At 53.7% G+C, this 17,503-nt stretch overlaps 1 protein-coding gene across 5 annotated transcripts in view; it reads right to left on the reverse strand.

Annotated features, from left to right (window-relative positions):
• Positions 1–16,476, reverse strand: part of EXD3 (exonuclease 3'-5' domain containing 3) — a 256,573-nt gene extending 240,097 nt beyond the window's left edge. For all 5 annotated transcript variants that reach the window (XM_063175042.1, XM_063175038.1, XM_063175040.1 and 2 more), the window contains exons 1-2: positions 16,388–16,476; positions 10,847–10,911 (exon numbers count right to left, since the gene is read on the reverse strand). The gene's annotated coding sequence lies outside the window, so the exon portion shown is untranslated. The remainder of the gene's footprint in view (positions 1–10,846; positions 10,912–16,387) is intronic.
• Between the last annotated feature and the right edge of the window lie 1,027 nt (positions 16,477–17,503).

The raw sequence follows: 17,503 nt of genomic DNA on the forward strand, positions 1-17,503 counted from the left end.
GCCGTGCCCTGGCTCCTGTCCCCGTCCCAGAGCAGAGATGGGAGCTGCCCCTCTGCTTCACCTCACCACAAAGTTGTAACTGTGATGAGTCTCCCCTGAGTCTCCTCTTCTCCAGGTTGAACAGACCAAGTAAGGTTGACTTGAGTAAGAACTACTGCCTGCTCCTCTAAATCCACCAGAGCAGCTACAGAACCTGCCAGGCCATTCCTCAGCACTGACTCAGCAACAGAAGGAAAACTTTGAGCCTGCAGTTACACATTTTCCAGGGTTTGAGTGTGCAATATCCAGTCATGAGAACAGAGAAAGGCAAGACCCCAGCAAGCCAGACCCCAGCACTTCCTATGGCCTCTGTTACTCAAAGGAGATACAGGAATCCCAGGACAGGCTTTCCATGACAGCTCTGAGCAGGCTGCAGGGACAGTGCCTGACCCACCCCACACTCACACAGAGCTCTCCTGTTCAGGATTCCAGCTGCATGTTTGAGCTCACACCCTCATTTTCCATGGATCATCATGCTATCCTGTAGGATAACACAAACCAAAGGTGGCAAATTAACACCAAAATAAAGCAAGGTACAGGACACCCTGGGAACGGGTTTGAGGGAGAGGGGAAATGTTTTACATCATCTCCCAGAGTAAGCTGGTGGAATTCCCAAATCTCAGGACAAGGGAATTGGTAATGAGAGAGAAATAAATTCCTTCACCTCTGGGTTGAAATCCAAGTCAGGCTGGTAGTAGCCAAGACCCATTAGCTCAACATCTGCTAGTTGTTTGGCAGCCCATGTGAAGTGAGTTATATTCCTCAGCATCCACATCCCAGTCCCACTAATTGGCACCACATTGGCAATCTAAACACAGAGGTTAAGGTCTGAACACACAGCAGGCAGCAACTCTGAGATCAGGCAGCTCCAGTTTGGAGGACACATGTGATAAATTATACTTCTGGTATCTGGAACTCCATTTAAGTGCCCCACCATCCTGTCCTGCCCCCAGAATAAAACTGGAACTGCAGGGGAGGCAGCAGCTGTCAGCAGTCCCTGCCCAGCTCCTGCAGCACTAGCACATCACCAGGCCCACTACCAGTCAAAGCAGCTTCAACAACTGCTGAAATTTTAAGCAAAATGCTGTGCAGCATTAAGTATGAGCTAAAGTGTTTGGATAATAGTTACCAATATCTATAAAAACAGTATCTTTCCCTAAACTCCAGTTTTTAATACAAAAATGCAACACTCACTAAAAAGGCAGTAACAATATCATTTTATAGATCCTAAATAACAAGGCTATTTTCTTTTTGTCTTTCCTTCCTCTGCAGTTTTCCAACAAAGAGTGCACAGGACTAAAGCTGATTTGAAAACACAACCCATTAACTTTTAGAGAATTATTCTTTTTATTGTCCCATAGTAAAATGTTTCTCTCTGAGGGCAAAAAAAAAGTTATTAGCTCTTAATACATAGTAATAAAAGAAAATTGATTTTTCACATCATCTGAATATGGCAGCATAAAATAATTCGAAACTATGAGGGAAGGAGACTCATGTTACAGTTTAGAAACCGTTCCTGATGTTTACACATCACTTCAGTTTAAAGAACTGCTTATGATGGGAACATGATGAAAGCTGTTGAGCATGAAGGAAGGGAGATGGAAATGAAGCCAAAAGAAACATCTTTGCCAGAACTCTACAAGAAAAGAGAATCAGAGTCAGTCAGTTTGGGAGGGACCTCTGGAGTTTTCCAATCCAGTCAGCTGCTCAAAGAATGGCCAACTTCAAAGTGGGGTGAGGCTGCCCAAAGATATTATAGATGAAAGCACAACATAGTACAGTGCCCTGCAAAATCCACCTATAAAGACATTCTTCTTGCAAGCCAAATGTCCTCTTCATTTACCACTGCTCTGGAAATTATTCCACTCTAAGCTGTTTTGAGAAGCAATAGGGCCAGCAGCCATGAGGAACAGGGGAACACTGCAAAGGAAACAAACCTAATCTGAGCACCCAGTAGGACCAAGGGATGGAGAACTTCAGATGCTACAAGGACTTGAGGACAGGAGACTCTGAGAGAGCTTGGAAAGTCCAGTCCTCTCAGGATCTGTGTTTTAATCTATCTTACTTTGGAGAGGTATGCTCAGCCTGTGGGGAAAAGGCAGCAGTGACATAAGGCCAGTGTGCACAAAAACAAACCCAACCCCCAGTCTGCATTCCACAACCACTCAGAGGAGGTGTTTTCCTTCTTGTGCAAGGAACACTCCAACAGTTCACAGCCAGGGGGGCAATCGTCCCTCAGCTGCCTCCTACAGGAACAGCCTGCTGCTTTGGCACAGCACTGCCTGCACTGCCTGGCACTGCCTGGTGCTGCCTGCCCTGACAGCCCTGACAGCTCTGACAGCTCTGACAGCCCTGCCTGGCACTGACAGCCCTGACAGCCCTGCCTGGCTCTGCCTGCCCTGCCTGGCACTGCCTGGCTCTGCCAGCTCTGCCTGCCCTGCCTGCCCTGCCTGCCCTGCCTGGCACTGCCTGGCTCTGCCAGCTCTGCCTGCCCTGCCTGGCTCTGCCTGCCCTGCCTGGCACTGCCTGGCTCTGCCAGCTCTGCCTGCCCTGCCTGGCTCTGCCTGGCACTGCCAGCTTTGCCTGCCCTGCCTGCCCTGCCTGGCTCTGCCTGCCCTGCCTGGCTCTGCCAGCCCTGCCTGGCTCTGCCTGCCCTGCCTGGCTCTGCCTGCTCTGCCTGCTCTGCCTGCCCTGCCTGGCTCTGCCTGGCTCTGCCAGCCCTGCCAGCCCTGCCTGGCTCTGCCTGCCCTGCCTGGCACTGCCTGGCTCTGCCTGCTCTGCCTGCCCTGCCTGGCACTGCCTGGCTCTGCCTGCTCTGCCTGCCCTGCCTGGCTCTGCCTGGCACTGCCAGCTTTGCCTGCCCTGCCTGCCCTGCCTGGCTCTGCCAGCCCTGCCTGGCTCTGCCAGCCCTGCCTGGCTCTGCCTGCCCTGCCTGGCTCTGCCAGCCCTGCCAGCCCTGCCTGGCTCTGCCTGCCCTGCCTGGCTCTGCCAGCCCTGCCTGCCCTGCCTGCCCTGCCTGGCTCTGCCAGCCCTGCCAGCCCTGCCTGGCTCTGCCTGCCCTGCCTGGCTCTGCCAGCCCTGCCTGCCCTGCCTGGCTCTGCCTGGCTCTGCCAGCCCTGCCTGCCCTGCCTGCACTGCCTGGCTCTGCCTGGCTCTGCCAGCCCTGCCTGCCCTGTCTGCACTGCCTGGCTCTGCCTGCCCTGCCTGGCACTGCCTTCCCTGTCTGCACTGCCAGCTTTGCCTGCACTGCCTGCCTGGCCACTGACAAAGCCAGGCCAGTCTGACTCCCACCAAAAGGTGCTGCCAGTTCTGAGGGTCTGCACGAGCTCTTGAGGATTCTGTCTGCCCTCTGCTCTGCCCTCATGAGACCCCCCCTGCAGTGCTGTGCCCAGCTTTGGAGGCCTCAGCACTGAAAAGACCTGGAAATGCTGGAGAGAGTCCAGAGGAGGCCATGGAGATGCTCCAAGGGCTGCAGCCCCTCTGCTCTGGAGCCAGGCTGGGAGAGCTGGGGGTGCTCACCTGGAGAGGAGAAGGCTCCTTGGACACCTTAGAGCCCCTTCCAGAGCTTAAAGAGGGTTTGTAAAAAGGATGGAGACAGATTTTTTCATACAGGCAGATAGTGACAGGACAAGAAGAATGGCTCCCACTGCCAGAGGGTGGGATTAAATTGGAGATTAGGAAGAAATTCTTCCCTGTGAGGTGGGGAGGCCCTGGCACAGGGTGCCCAGAGCAGCTGTGGCTGCCCCTGGATCCCTGGCAGTGCCCAAGGCCAGGCTGGGCAGGGCTGGGAGCACCTGGGACAGTGGGAGGTGTCCCTGCCATGGCAGGGGTGGCACTGGATGGGCTTTAAGGTCCCTTCCAACCTAAACCAGTGTGAAATTCTGTGATACAAGATGGACCAAGGGATCTGTCTGATAGAGCAGGACCCCAGAGCTCCAATATCTCTGCCAGGCTATCCCTGCATCTGCTTCTGGCAGCAAGGACACAACCTTCCTTGCCCCTTCACTATTTAAGGCTTAAGTGTGGATCTTTTTTTACTCTCTTCTATACTTCTGAGGAGTAGAATAGGCTTATACCATATTTTTTAAATGCCAGACCAATTCATTCTGTTTTAAGACATGTTATTAGCAGCTTCTTTTAAAATGACACCAACTACAAATGCTTCTATTGACACTTGAGGCAGGAGCTGCTGTGCTGACATCTGCAAGAGAATTAAAAGGGACTGTGATGACTGCCAGGAGTCCAGCACTAGCTGGAAGAAACCAGACTGGCAACAGAAACATCAGCACCAGAAGTGCTCTGCCTTTGGCCACATTTGGGTCCCAGGCTGCCAGTTCAGGAAGTGCTGAGGTGCTTCAGCACTAATTCCTGATGCTGCAGGACTGTGGGGTGACAGGGCCAAGCAAAGGTTATCATCATGTGATGGAGTGAGCTGCTTCACTGAGCAGCTCTCATGTGCACTTCTGAACTCTCATGCAAATATTGAGCAAGCATTTATGGTTAAAATAAATGTTTTCTCACAAAACCAAGTATAGGAATAATACCAAACTCATGAGTTTCCTGAGAGTAATTCCTCTCCATTTAGAAAACAGGAGGGGTCCAAGAAAGACCTTCTTTACAGGGGAGGAAGACAGGAAGGAAGGAAATGTGAATTACATACACCTCTAGATAAATTCCCCTTTAAAAAAAAAGGAAGGAAATTAGAGTTAACTAAAAAGAGCATGGTTAGCATCACTGCACAAGCTGGGGAAAAAACCTCGGAAATCCTGGCCAAAGATAACGCTGCCTCCTGTGTCCCTGCCAGGCTTGCCCCAGGCACAGGGGAAAGGGCCATTTTCACCCTCTTACCACTCTGAAGCTATAAATTACAGTCACCATTTGATGATCACCTCTCCCTGTGTCATCCTAGGTTTCTTTGTAATAAGGCTGTTAAAAAACATGTGTTTTCACTTTTTTATTATTATTAAAAAAGGACAACTCCTAACTGAGCAAAGGCTCTGTTGATACAACAACATGTGGATTAAATCTGAAAGGAGAAGAAAGCTGTTCTAATAAACTGACAATCCTGCTCAGAGGCCTTATATCCAGAGTAGTGTAATAAATCATGAGGAAAGATTTCTCTTTGGCTGAAATAACCATTTATTTAGGCATGGAACAAGAGTATTTTAAAATTGCTCTGGACATTGCACACAGAAGACTTTCTCCATTTTTGTTCTTTTTTGTTTGATCATTTTCTGTTGAGTTTTAAGCATAAACCCAAAGTTTTGCATGTGCATTAGTTAAAATTGCTTACTTTTTGGTGCTTAAACCTCTGACAAGTCAGCCAGACAGCACCATTGGGCACCTACAGAAACAAGGGAAGGAAAAAGAAAGGAAAAAGTGGTTCCTGCTCCATTACATCATTACATTAGGCAGAAAATTGCCCAAAATTTAAGCTTTCCTATTATGCTTCTCTCCTGTGCTTTTACAGTTGTATTTGTTCCCTTAACCTCTATCAGCAGGGGCTTTTTCACTCTTTTTAAAGCAGGAGACACTCTGCACTATTGCTGCCTTCCCCTGCCACACACAAACTGTCCCACAGTGGCTTCTGAGCCCAGCACAAGGACCTGCCCAGTCAGAGCATCACTGAGGGGCAATGAACAGCAGGGAGGGCTCAGAAACCCCACCACCAGCCCCAAAATAGTGCCCAGAATCAGGGTTTGGCAGAATGTGAGTACAACGCTGAACTGCAACTATAGATGGGTCTAAGTACTGCATAATAAAAAATCTAATTTGTACCTGGAGCTGATTTCCAAGCTAAAGCATCTAACAATTCCCCTTAAGACATTTTGCTGTGGGGATGGCATTGGCCAGCTCAGGCAAACATGTCCCCACAGAGCACAGCTGTCTTCAAACAGTAACAAAAAACCATCACCATAAAACAAAACTTTCAGTTCCATAGAACTGTTCTGTGAGGAGGTATTACTCAAATCTGGCAGAAAGTGTTTCCTACAAGGTAGAGCTCCTCTTCAGACATGTTCTGAAATGTCCCTGGCTCCTGGATTACCATGACTTCTTAGAATATCCAAACTGTGGTAAAACACGAGAGGGATCTGGATATGGGATGGAGGATAACACTGAAGGGGTGAAGATTTTGGCTGAAGCCTCTGCCATTCACGGTGTCAGTCCTGAAGTCACTTACAGAAATCACAAGAGTACAAGAAACACTCTTCAAACCCATTAAACCACAATCCCCAGTCTCACAGACAAAATGCTTTAAGCTCAGCAACTGTTTTTATCTCTGCCAGAGGAGTCCCTGTGTATTCCATTCCACCTTAAAATCCATCTGCCAGCCAGACAAATAAAAGGTTCCTCAGGAATTCCAGCAGTCACTGGGAGGCCATCCCAGCCTGCCTGTCTGCTGCTGCATTCCCAACTCCCTGAAAGGATCCAGGGGGCACATACCAGCCTGGATCAGCTCTGGGCTGCTCTGTCCCCTCTGTCCCCTGCGCACTCCCTTTGCCCAGAGCAGCTGTGCCACCCTCCAGGAGAGCAGGGGGAGCTGGGAACTGCAGAGTGCTGGGAAGTGCAGAGTGCCTGCCTTGTCCCAGGGCTGCTCTGCAGGATGCCCAGCCCAGCCCTGCCTGCAGGGGCTGTCACCCTGTGCCATCAGCTGCCTCACAGGCTCAGCGTCTCCCCAGCTCTGCTTCCCACACACCTGCAGGCACCCACGGGGCTCAGGCAGCTCCTGCTGCCTCCTCCTGTGCTCTCCCACAAAGGGATGCTGGAGAATCCCTGAGCAGGCAACGCCTCTTTGCCAAAAAGCTTCCAAGGGGATGGAAAGTTCTGGGGGGACAGAAAGGGAAAGTGCAAGAGGAGATTAAAAACTAGGAGAGGAAAAAGTAGGCCTGACCAGGACTTTTTGTTATTATTCTGCTTTGATTGTGGAGAATGAAGTCACATGGCCAAGAGAGTTCAGAGAAGCCTGGCACAGTGATTCAGGACTGCAAGGCAAGTGCTGTCTCCTGGCTGAGCACAGAACCTGCTCTGATAAACACTCCTGTGCTCAGTGTTCACTGTCCCTGCCCTATGGACAGCAAACCTCCCTGGCAGGGCACACATGGCACTCTGGACAGAGCTGCTCAGTCAGCTGGCTCTGTGCACAGCTGCCCCTGCCCTGTCACCTGTCACACCACCCCATCCTCCCCTCCCATCCCAGAGAGGACAGGGACACCCCAGAGCAGTGACAGAACCCAGCCCCCACCTGCAGCTCCCACAGCACCAGGAACCCAGAGGCTGAGAGGAGCCAGAGCTCAGGGCTGAGTGGAGCAGAGCTCAGGGCTGAGTGGAGCCAGAGCTCAGGGCTGAGTGGAGCCAGAGCTCAGGGCTGAGAGGAGCCAGAGCTCAGGGCTGAGGGGAGCCAGAGCTCGGAGCTGAGTGGAGCCAGAGCTCAGGGCTGAGAGGAGCCAGAGCTCAGGGCTGAGGGGAGCAGAGCTCAGGGCTGAGGGGAGCCAGAGCTCAGGGCTGAGAGGAGCAGAGCTCAGGGCTGAGTGGAGCCAGAGCTCAGGGCTGAGGGGAGCAGAGCTCAGGGCTGAGAGGAGCCAGAGCTCAGGGCTGAGTGGAGCCAGAGCTCGGAGCTGAGTGGAGCCAGAGCTCAGGGCTGTGAGGACCAGAGCTCAGGGCTGAGAGGAGCAGAGCTCAGGGCTGAGTGGAGCAGAGCTCAGGGCTGAGAGGAGCAGAGCTCAGGGCTGAGAGGAGCAGAGCTCAGGGCTGAGGGGAGCCCCAGCTCAGGGCTGAGAGGAGCAGAGCTCAGGGCTGAGTGGAGCCAGAGCTCAGGGCTGAGAGGAGCAGAGCTCAGGGCTGAGTGGAGCAGAGCTCAGGGCTGAGAGGAGCCAGAGCTCAGGGCTGAGGGGAGCAGAGCTCAGGGCTGAGGGGAGCCCCAGCTCAGGGCTGAGCGGAGCCAGAGCTCGGAGCTGAGTGGAGCCAGAGCTCAGGGCTGAGTGGAGCCAGAGTTCAGGGCTGAGAGGAGCAGAGCTCAGGGCTGAGTGGAGCAGAGCTCAGGGCTGAGAGGAGCAGAGCTCAGGGCTGAGGGGAGCCCCAGCTCAGGGCTGAGAGGAGCAGAGCTCAGGGCTGAGTGGAGCCAGAGCTCAGGGCTGAGTGGAGCAGAGCTCGGAGCTGAGTGGAGCAGAGCTCAGGGCTGAGTGGAGCAGAGCTCAGGGCTGAGGGGAGCCAGAGCTCAGGGCTGAGCGGAGCCAGAGCTCGGAGCTGAGTGGAGCCAGAGCTCAGGGCTGAGTGGAGCCAGAGTTCAGGGCTGAGGGGAGCCAGAGTTCAGGGCTGAGAGGAGCAGAGCTCAGGGCTGAGAGGAGCAGAGCTCAGGGCTGAGTGGATCAGAGCTCAGGGCTGAGAGGAGCAGAGCTCAGGGCTGAGAGGAGCAGAGCTCAGGGCTGAGAGGAGCAGAGCTCAGGGCTGAGTGGAGCCAGAGTTCAGGGCTGAGGGGAGCAGAGCTCAGGGCTGAGGGGAGCCAGAGCTCAGGGCTGAGAGGAGCAGAGCTCAGGGCTGAGAGGAGCAGAGCTCAGGGCTGAGAGGAGCCAGAGCTCAGGGCTGAGTGGATCAGAGCTCAGGGCTGAGAGGAGCAGAGCTCAGGGCTGAGTGGAGCAGAGCTCAGGGCTGAGAGGAGCCAGAGCTCAGAGCTGAGTGGAGCCCCAGCTCAGGGCTGAGTGGAGCCAGAGCCCAGAGCTGAGGGGAGCCAGAGCTCAGAGCTGAGTGGAGCCCCAGCTCAGGGCTCAGGGGATCCCCAGCTCAGGGCTCAGTGGATCAGAGCTCAGGGGATCCCCAGCTCAGAGCTCAGAGCCCAGAGCTGAGTGCAGCCAGAGCCCAGGGCTCAGTGGAGCAGAGCTCAGGGCTCAGGGGATCCCCAGCTCAGGGCTGAGCTCTGTGCCCTGCAGGGACGGCTCCAGCCCAGGAAACACCACCTGGCTCCTGCCAAGGTTCCCCAGGCTGGGGATGAGTCAGTGCTAATTGCTCAGAATTAGCAATTCTGGGTTCCACCGGTTTGGTTTGGTTTGGTTTGGTTTTGTAAAAGCAAAACAAGGTATGTTTGGACAAAGGTGAGATGATGTTTGTGTTTACAGACAATCTGACTCCTGCATATAAATATGCTGTTCCTTGGACAAAAAACTAAAAACATCAGGAAATCAAAAGTAATGCAAATGATCTGGCTTTATAATCTTGCCAGAAAAGAAACACCTCAAAAGCAGTTGAATAATAATCATGGTCTTAAATTTGACTTCTCTGACTCCAGTTTTGTTCAATATTTTAATTATATTTTTAAAAAATTCTAAACCACGTCAGATTTTGAATCACATTTATATAAATTGATTAATTCACCCAAGGTAAAAATCATTATCTTCTTTTTGACACAAAGAAAGTGAAAGGAGACACAACAAACTGTTTGTCAAAGACACAGAACTGGTGGAAGGGCTGGTACTAAAACCCAAGAGTTTCTGGAGCACCTTATATTTTTATCAAGGATTTACTTTTTTAAAGACAATAGCAACCAAAAACCAATATCCAAAATGGTTACAGATTTAGGATCAGGGCATTTTATGGGGTAAAGGCCACGAGAAAAGCAAGTTCATTAATTCACATTTGGAAAACTGCAGTGAATTCTCAAATAAGTTATTGCTATATTCCATACAGAGCACAAGCATGAACTGAGCCCTCAGCACAGGCAGTCCAGCCTTGGATCACTGGTACCCAGGGAAATCCAGCTCCACATTCCCATTTCCTGCAGCAGGATTTCTCTGGAGAGCTGCAGGGGAGTGAGGCTGCTCAGCTCCCTGGGTGATTCCAGAGTGCCCTCTAACGAGGCTGCAGCTGCATTTCACACACACAGGAACACAGGAAAGCCCCAAATGAGCCTTGTCTCCACTTGAAAACGGGACAGCAGATGACAGACACTAACTGGTGACTGCTCCTGCACAGATATTTTATACTGCCTCGTTGGTAAATACCTCAGTAGGCAGCAGGACTATAGAGAAAGATGGGAAAATTCACAGTTCTCCCATTCCAAGAGAAGAAAGGATACTGAGTAAGATGAAAGTTAACCCACTACAACTTTTTAAGATAAACTGAGTTTTACACAATCTGTAAGGAATTGCTGGGTAACTTTCAACACATGATGCAGTTAAATCAAACTTTACAAAAATAAGTGAATATAATCAATGAAGTTCACAAATCAAAATGGAATCTCCTTGAATTTATTCCTTAATACACTGGTGTACCATAAAATACTGACTATTTGGTCTGCACCCAAGAGTGGTCACACAGACTGCAGTGGTGGAACAGGACTGGCTACAAGTTCATACAGCAGACGTGGTTTATTGCCCAGTTCCCTTTCACCCACCTACATAAACTAATAAAGCATCCTGCAAACCAGAAAAGTTCTTCTTGAGAAACAAATGCCACGCTGGTCCTCAGAACAGAAATTCACTGGAATAATCTCAGAACAGGGCTGTTCCTTGCCCTTGAAGCTGTGCCTGCAGCTATGCCAGGAGAGCACAGCTGATCAGGGTGGGATCAGCAGAGTCACAGCAGCCCCTGTGCAGCCCCTGTGCAGCTCCTGTCCCCTCCCTCCCCCTGTCCTGCACCGAGGCACCCCACTCAGGTGGGATCCACTCAGCACCCCAGCTGGGAGCAGAGGGTGCAAATGATTCTTTTCCGAGCTCCTACAAGACAGAACGGAAAGGGGCAGAAGTTCCTGAAGCTGCACTGCCCCCATCCTGCCAGATGCGAGTCAGAAGCTTCTGAACAGATCAGGCAAACTCACCCCGAGGGAGGACGGTGGAGGTGTCACTGCTGGGCGATGTCTGGGGACCCTGCTGCCACCAGGAGCTGTGAGGAAGCAAACAGAGCTGTGAGCACCTGGACACCAGGCAACCAAAACCTCAGCCCTGAGCCAGCAGGCACCTGGCTAATGCAGGCTGGGAGGCAGAGCTGGTAGGCTGCACATTCTGCCTGGAACCCCTCTCACGTACTTGCTAACTTCTTCACTTCTTGCTAAACATTTTTACTGTAATGTTAAGATCATGAGGTGCAATGAGGGGAGACCTCAGAGGAATCTGCAGCTCCTCCCGGGGGGCAGAGCAGGGACAACTCTGATCTCTGCTCTGGGCCAGGGACAGGAGCCAGGGCACGGCTGGGGCTGGGCCAGGGCAGCTCAGGCTGGAGCTCAGGGCAAGGCTCTGCCCCCAGAGGGTGCTGGCACTGCCCAGGCTGCCCAGGGAATGGGCACGGCCCCGAGGCTGCCAGAGCTCCAGGAGCCTTTGGGCAGCGCTGCCAGGGGTGCCCAGGGTGGGGCTGCTGGGGGGGCTGGGCAGGGCAGGGGCTGGGCTGGGGGATCCTGGTGGGCTCCTCCAGCTCAGGACATTCTGTGATTCCATTTGGGTCACCAAAGACTAAGAACACCTTACCAATGTGATGAAGCATGCAGGGAACCAGCACCCTGACCCACATGGGTCATCCACTTCAACAAGCACAACAAACACCTCCAGGAAAGCTCCACTCCACGGCTGCAATGGCCCAGTGGCCACCACTGCTCACAAACAGCCCTGGAGGACACCCTCAGCTGCACAGGTAACAAAAACCTGCCCTGCTCCAGCTGAAACTGGAGCTTGAGTCTGTACAGCCCAACTGCACTGCCCTCCTCAAAGAGCCAAACCCATTTCCTTTCAGTTTCTAACACTGGGAGATTCAAGTCTCCCAGGAATATTTTCCAAAAGTGTACAGGCAGTTGTATAACCCAAGGAACCCACGTGGAGCAGTTTGATAGAGGTTCCCAAGCAGTGCTGAGTCCCTCCTGTGTTCAAACACTCCTCACAGCACTGCTACATCCCAGCCAACTCTCTTCCTGACCAAAAGGAGAGGAAGAGGAGATTCCTCTTCCTTGAGGAGATTCAGGCAGAGTTTGACATTACAAAGATCAGCAGTGGGCAGACTCTGTCCTGGCTGTTTTGAAAAAGAGACTTTTCTTTCATGAACATGTAACCCAAACAAGACTCAGTGAATTGGTGTAAAATCAAAAATTATTAGACAGTCTCTTTTGAACCAGACCTGCATCCTTTTCAGTAGACAATAAAAAGTGTAAAAAAATGCAAGAGCAAATTAATACCTGAAATGAGTAAGTGAACCACAGCTGTGTGCAGAGCTGTAAGGGTAACCCCTTGTTAGGCACCCAGCTTTTGAAGGCAAGATGAGCAACAGCCAAGAATAAAACACATTGTGCAGGTATCACAAACCATGGAATGAGCAAAAAAATGTGTTACAATAATCAGGAGTCTAAAATGACAGCCACACATTTAGACTTAACGTGAAATGTGACCATACCCTTGGCAGAGCTGGAGATGTAGCAAAGAGGAAATTATTTAAAGGCATTAAATCCATGTAGAGCTGGAGTGTCTCCTGCCCTGGCTCAGTATCGTGGGACAAGGACACAGCAATGCACAGGAGCCAGAGCTCACCTGTGCAGACACACCTGCAGCTCTGCTCTCCCAAACAGACCCAGAGATGCACTGAAGCACTGGGCAGAGAATTTGGCTGCCATATTATGACCAGAAAAAGAGTCTTTGATGCATTTTTTATGTCAGTTGCTACCACAACAAGCAGGGGCAGGTTTGGCCTGCAGGACCAGCAGCCCCAGAGCAGGACACCAACAGGAACCACTCCTGATATGTCAGCTTCAAATTGGTTTCTGGCCTGTTACTGTTCAGATGTTTAGACAACAGAAATTCAACTTTTTCTTCCTTTGCTTAATTCCTCCATTCTTCTTATTTATATCTCCTTTTTTTTCATTAGCAAATTCCTTCTTCACATTCACAGTGTGGCAAGTACAGGGAATACACAACCTTGCCCATGGGATAGGGTCAGGGAAGGCACAGAACCCTCATGTGTTACAGGTGATCAGACAGAAGCTGGAAAGTTTTTAACTGCTCCTGGTCTGACCAGGTTCCAAAACACTTAATCCTTCTTTACCTGCATTTCCACCTATTCCTTGCAGAAGAAACTGCAAGGAAGATTGTTCTGTAAGAATTAGCAACACAGGGATTTTTTTTCCTTCCGTAGAAATGTCTTTGACAGAAGCAATTCCTCAAGCCTTGGACAGGTCTGTTCAGAGCCAGCTCGAGGGGCTGTGCCCAGAGCCAGAGCCCAGGCAGTGCAAAGCTGAGCCTGAGGAGGCTGCTAATGGCACAGGCAGGGCTCACTGCCTGAATCTCACCTGCAGCCACAAAGCAGGACCTGCCCCAGGTCCCCAGCAGGGAGCTCAGTCAGCACAGGGGGGAAAGGACACGCTGCTCCTGACCTCACACACCTGGGCAAGGCTCTCACCTGCCAGGCCCAGGTTAATGGCACTGGCTCACATTGCAACACCCAGCCTCCACATATATTCCAAAAGAGGCAGAGACTGTTATCCTCTGGGAAAACAGCTTTCCAGACTTCCAATATCCCACGTATACACACCCCCTTCCTTTGTTTTTCTGTAAGATTTTTTCGGATCTTTATTGTGGAGTGTTTTGTGGACAGCTGGTTAGCTGAGAAAGGTCACGTCGACATAATGCTGCTGGTTAAGCTTGAAGGGGACAAGTATAGAAGTTAGTAGTCAGTGTTTAATAACAAGCAAGGACATTGTGCCCTTGGTGTGACAGTAGGATAGGGGAGAGTATCTTTGGTAGAAATATGAAGAAAAGTTTTAATAAAATATTTATAAGAATGCAGAAGTAGGCGCAGTTGCTTGATAAGTAACTAATAGTGAGCTTGCTTTTGCAATATGTATGAGATTCATTACCACTGATATAAAGATGTGTACTTATCAATAAAGTTTAAAATTTGCTAATCACTCATATTGCATGCTGCATTTCTCCCACCAGTCCCAACACTTTATCACTGACACCTGCCATAGTTCCTCCAACACTGATTCAATTTATTACACATTCATTCAGATGAGAGATGAACATGTGAATCTCAGGATGTTCAGCCCTTGGCACATGTCCTGTTTCTGCTCCTCAGCTCCTGTGTGACCAGCCCTCCCTCCAGTGCCCCTGGTTACCAAGGGAGCTGCTTGAGGAGGCTGCCAGAGCACCACCAAGAATCCTCAGAGAGCTACAGAAAATATATTTTTATTTAAAGATATATTACACAGACTCAGCAATTAGCTTTTGAACTAAATTACTCAAACTTGGTTCAGAAGAGCACTCTTAATTTCAATAAAGTGTCTTTGTCATTAGCCCAGAGGTGCCCTATGTCATTCCCTCTCCTACCAGGTTACATCCCTGCACACATCAGCAAGTTATTTAATGCATGTTTGGGTAAATTATTCATTCACAGCAGCAGCTGCTTTGGTTGTCTGAGTATAACTGAGCCTCTGTGAAGTGGCATCCACCTCTGTGTGAGGATCCCTCTGCACCACTTCAGAGCTGGGAACTCCCAGCACAGGGAGCTCTCCCTGCTGCCTCTGCAGCATCCCACAAGCTGCACTGGCTCCAGCTGTGCCAGTTGCTGTTTGCAGTGCAAAAGAGCAATTTCAAGTGTTCAGTTTAGTCCTTCTGTGCAGCCCACACTGGCCTGAGGGGCTCTGTGTGAGCAGCACCCCCAGAGGAGTGTTCTCAGTGCTGAACTGCAACCTGCAGCTGAGTGCCAGCATTCCTACGGGCAGCACTGCTGCTCAGGAACTCCACACAGAACCAGAGCTTCTCTGATGGGGCATTTACGTTCCAGAAGATCCATTTTGCTGGTTTTGCTCCAGATGTTCAAATTTGATTGTTTCTGCCCTACTGCTTGCCCAAGAGACTGCCCAGAAGTCTGCTCTGAGCACACCTCCAGCCCTGAAACCCTTCAGCTGAGGAGCTCCCAGCACTGCCCGGCCTTCCCCCCTGCCCCAGCTCCTCCTGTAATTACCCTGCACCACCGCTGGGAACCCGGGGCACGTTTAAGAGAATTTGTGTCGCTGTGCCTCAGTCAGCAGATCCCACTGAGGGCTTTGGGAAGGCTGACAGGATCCAGCTGTGGGAGAACTTCCCACAGGCACGGATTTCCAGAGTGCCCGAGTCACTCCTCAGCTCTCCTCTCCTGAATGTGCCTGAATAAGCTGAGCTTATTCAGGGCATGTTTTCCAGAATCAGAGCATTTCTGTGGCCTGCCCTGAACTCCCCAGGATTTTTCCATCTTACTGGAGAGCTCCTGGAACCAGAGGTGCCCTGGCAGCCCGTTCTAACCACGGGCACACACGTGGTCACTGCAGCTTGATTTTCTTTAGAAAAACTGCAAACCACACAAGCAATCAACCCCTGCCCCAGCAGTGCAGTCCAGATGGTGCCACTGATGCAGCTGTGTCCTGCCCGTCCCCTGCACGCCCAGCAGTGCCTGTGGTGGAAGCTGTCCTGGTATCAAATCCTCCTGCCACGTGGAAGCACCCAGGCAGGCAGCACCTTGTCCCCTGTGCCAGCAGGGACCCGAGCAGCAGAGGTGGCACAGCCGCTTTGGGCTCAGCCAGGGACTGAACAAGGTGTGGGAGCAGCTGGTTCCCGCCCCTCCATTTCACAGCTGAGGCACAGCTTGTCCTGAGGCCATTCTTACATTTTGTATGGCAACCCCAGCTGCTGAATTAACTTGTCAACTTGCACTAGAGTTCAATTCCTCGGAAGATCCAAGCACATGGTTCTAAGCCCTTAACTTGCTCCAGCCGTGCCCGCTGTGACTCCGTCCCGCCGCCCCGCGGAGCTGAACGTGCAATCCCCGCTGCTCCTGACCGTGCTCTCCGCCCCGCTCCCGCAGGCACCGGCTCCTCGCCCAGCCCTCGGCCCGGCCCGGCCCGGCCCGGCCCGGCCCGCTCCCGCCAGCCCCGGAGCCGCTTCGTGGCGCCATGCGGAGCCCGGGAGCGGCCCCGCCGCGCCGCCCGCTCGTCGCTCCTCTGGGCGGCCGAGCCGCACGGGCCTGCTCCGGTGCCGGTGCCCAGGCCGGGCCCGCTCAGAGCCCGAGCCCGCTCCGGTGCCGGTGGCCAGGCCGGGCCGGGCCGGGCCGGTCCCGCTCGCTCCGGGCCCGTTCTGGTGCCAGTGGCCAGGCCGGGCCGGGCCGGTCCCGCTCGCTCCGGGCCCGCTCCAGTGCCGGTGGCCAGGCCGGGCCGGTCCCGCTCGCTCCAGGCCCGCTCCGGTGCCGGTGCCCAGGCCGGGCCGGGCCGGTCCCGCTCGCTCCGGGCCCGTTCTGGTGCCGGTGCCCAGGCCGGGCCGGGCCGGTCCCGCTCGCTCCGGGCCCGTTCTGGTGCCGGTGCCCGGGCCGGGCCGGGCCGGTCCCGCTCGCTCCGGGCCGCCCCGGGACTCACCTGGCACCGCCGGTCCGTCGTCTAAACCCTTCCCCGCCGCTCCGCGCCGCAAACGCCAGCGGCCCCGGAACGTCTCGCGCACGGCGCCGCGCCCTCATCGGTGTCCTGTTCCAGGGCACCGAGGCGCTGTGCCGCCAGGGGGCGATGTCGGCCGCGGCAGCGCGCGAGCCCGGGCCGGGGGGGGGGGCTGTACCGTAATTACCCGAGTGCGGCGCCGTCTGTGCTGCCGAACGTACTGTACTTAACTCGCACCCACACGGCCCTGAGAGTATCTACTGTATTAAACTTACGTTAAAGATTTTATTCAAAGAAGCTCCCAAAGCGATACCTTGGCCGCGGGCTCGCTTCTGGCGGCTGGTCAGGTCAGGTCCCTCCGGTGCCCTCAGCCAGCAGCACTCCCCGGTACCCGCTCAGCTGCGGCCGCCGCCCTCACGCTCTGCCCTGCCGGCTCCGGCCGCCTGCCAGGCCGTGTCCCATTCCGGGCTCCGTCTCTCCTCCCGGGCTCCGTGTCCCCCCTTCCCGCGGTCCGTGTCCCCCTCTCCGTCCCTCCCAGGTCCATGTCCCATTCCAGGCTCAGTATCCCCCATTCCCAGTCCGTGTCCCACTGCAGGGTCCGTGTCCCATTCCCGGTCCCTGTCCCACTGCGGGGTCCGTGTCCCATTCCCGGTCCATGTCCCACTGTGGGGTCCGTGTCCCATTCCCGGTCCCTGTCCCGCTGCGGGGTCCGTGTCCCATTCCCGGTCCATGTCCCACTGTGGGGTCCGTGTCCCATTCCCGGTCCATGTCCCACTGCGGGGTCCGTGTCCCATTCCCGGTCCCTGTCCCACTGTGGGGTCCGTGTCCCATTCCCGGTCCCTGTCCCACTGCGGGGTCCGTGTCCCATTCCCGGTCCGTGTCCCATTCCCGGTCCCTGCCCCACTGCGGGGTCCGTGTCCCATTCCCGGTCCCTGTCCCACTATGCTGTCCGTGTCCCGTTGCGGGCTCGGTGTCTCCTCCCGCCGCCCAGAGGAGGAGCGGAGCGGGCAGAGGCGGCCGCTCTCTCCCGTCCGGCCCCGCCCCGGCAGGTGCGGCGCAGGTGAGGCGCGGGCGGGCGGCAGGTGCGGCCCCGCGCGGCTC

The sequence above is a fragment of the Melospiza melodia genome, chromosome 22, assembly GCF_035770615.1.
Source record: "Melospiza melodia melodia isolate bMelMel2 chromosome 22, bMelMel2.pri, whole genome shotgun sequence".
Lineage (NCBI taxonomy): Eukaryota > Metazoa > Chordata > Aves > Passeriformes > Passerellidae > Melospiza > Melospiza melodia.